The sequence below is a fragment of the Oxyura jamaicensis genome, unplaced genomic scaffold, assembly GCF_011077185.1.
Source record: "Oxyura jamaicensis isolate SHBP4307 breed ruddy duck unplaced genomic scaffold, BPBGC_Ojam_1.0 oxyUn_random_OJ67625, whole genome shotgun sequence".
NCBI lineage: Eukaryota > Metazoa > Chordata > Aves > Anseriformes > Anatidae > Oxyura > Oxyura jamaicensis.
Window position 1 is genome coordinate 1 of NW_023308596.1, and position 2,166 is coordinate 2,166.

Sequence of the window (2,166 nt, forward strand, 5' to 3'; positions counted from 1 at the left end):
ACGCCCTTTAGGGGCATTTATTCTGTATCCTAGGCACCTTCAGGACGTTTGTTCTTTATCCTCTGCCCCTTAAGGACATTTACTCTTAATTTTGTGCCCCTTAAGGACGTTTATTTTGTATCCTACACCTTTTAAGGACGTATATCCTTCATCCTACGCTCCTTAAGGACATTTCTTTTTCATTTTGCGCCCCTTAAGGACGTTTATTCCTTATTCTGTGCCCCTTAAGGGCATTTATTCTGTATCCTATGCCCCTTAAGGGCATTTATTCTTTATTTGGTGCCCCTTAAGGACATTTATTCCTTATTCTACGCCCCTTAAGGGCATTTATTCTCTATACTACACCCCTTAAAGACGTTTATTCTTTATTTTGTGCCCCTTAAAGGCGTTTATTCCTTATCCTACACCCCTTAAGGGCATTTATTCTGTATTCTATGCCCCTTAAGGACGTTTATTCTTTATTTTGCGCCCCTTAAGGATGTTTATTCTTTATCCTGCGCCCTTTAAGGACATTTATTCCGTACCCTTCGCCCCTTGAGGACATTTATTCTGCATCCTACACCCCTTAAGGGCATTTATTCTGTATCCTACACCCCTTGAGGACGTTTATTCTTTATCCTATGCCCCTTAAGGACGTTTATTCTCTATCCTATGCCCCTTAAAGATGTTTATTCCTTATTCTGCGTCCCTTAGGGGCATTTATTCTGCATCCTACGCCCCTCGAGGACGTTTATTCTCTATCCAACACCTCTTAAGGACGTTTATTCTTTATTTTGTGCCCCTTAAGGACATTTATTCTCTATCCTACGCCCCTTAAGGGCATTTATTCTGTACCCTAGACCCCTTGAGGACGTTTATTCTCTATCCTATGCCCCTTAAGGACATTTATTCTTTATTTTGTGCCCCTTAAGGACATTTATTCTGTACCCTACGCCCCTTAAGGACGTTTATTCTTTATTTTGTGCCCCTTAAAGACGTTTATTCCTTATTCTGCGTCCCTTAGGGGCATTTATTCTGCATCCTGCGCCCCTCGAGGACGTTTATTCTCTATCCAACACCTCTTAAGGACGTTTATTCTTTATTTTGTGCCCTTAAGGACATTTATTCTGTACCCTACGCCCCTTAAGGACGTTTATTCTTTATTTTGTGCCCCTTAAGGGCATTTATTCTGTACCCTACGCCCCTTGAGGGCATTTATTCTCTATCCTACGCCCCTCGAGGACGTTTATTCTGTACCCTGCTCCCTTTCAGCTTTCTTACTGCTCGACGCCGCGCCGTTTCTCTGCTCCTCGGGCTGCTGGAAGGGGGCCCGGCCGTCACCTTACCTCCGTCCCCGCTCACCTCGCTTCGGCCCCAGGCCAGAGCTTTAACGTCAAGCCCCGGGGGCGGCTGCCGGCCCCGCGGGGCGCAGGCACTCACCGTCCAGCCTGAGGTATTTGAATCCACGGTAAGCAAAATAATCTTCCATGATGGTCATGAGGGAGGTCATCTGGCAGAAGAGCAGCACCTTGTGGTTGGTGGCTCGCAGTTTGGGGAGGATCCTGTCTAGGAGCTCGAATTTGCCCGAGGCGCGGTACAAATCCAGGCTGGGAGGGAAGAGAAGAGGGGAATGAGGACGTGGAAGGTTGAGGTGGAAGGGGCTACGGAGACCACCAAGCACCGCTGCCTGGCCACGGCGGGGCTGACCAGGCGTTCAAGCTGAGGGCACTGCCTGCGTTTTTCTTCCTCGCTGCCAGCTCGGGGCATCGGGGCCCGCTCAGTACTAAAACCTCCTCCTCCTCCCCTGAGGGCTGTCAGCGCTGCGAGATCCCTGATCGCGCTGGCCAGCCACAAACCCCTCTGCTGGGATGGAGAAAAGCCCACTCACCCTTGCACGATACCTCCAGTGAACCCCAAGTGCTCGGAAAAGGATTCCTGCAAGAGGAAAGCGAGGTCAGAAACCAGCCTGGCACGCGGATAATAAGAGAAATCCACGGGCCTGGAGCTGCCCCAAAGGAGAACCGGCCCTCGGGGCCCGGGGGATCGCCAACGGCTCGGGTCCCTCGCGTGAAATGCGCAGGACTGGGGCGACGCGGAGAGCTCGGCGTGGTGCCGGGCGGCAGCAGCACGCCTGCAGCACGGCGATTCTGCGCCCAGAGGGCTCAGCCTGCCCCCAGCCCCCCCCCC

The 2,166-nt window shown here is 51.4% G+C and overlaps 1 long non-coding RNA gene across 1 annotated transcript; it reads right to left on the reverse strand.

The window, feature by feature from the left end:
• Positions 1-88: 88 nt before the first annotated feature.
• On the reverse strand, positions 89-1,952 carry LOC118159140. Its single transcript, XR_004747026.1, has 2 exons — positions 1,868-1,952; positions 89-1,586 (listed from the first exon to the last, which is right to left on the reverse strand). It is a non-coding gene; the product is annotated as an uncharacterized LOC118159140 (long non-coding RNA).
• Between the last annotated feature and the right edge of the window lie 214 nt (positions 1,953-2,166).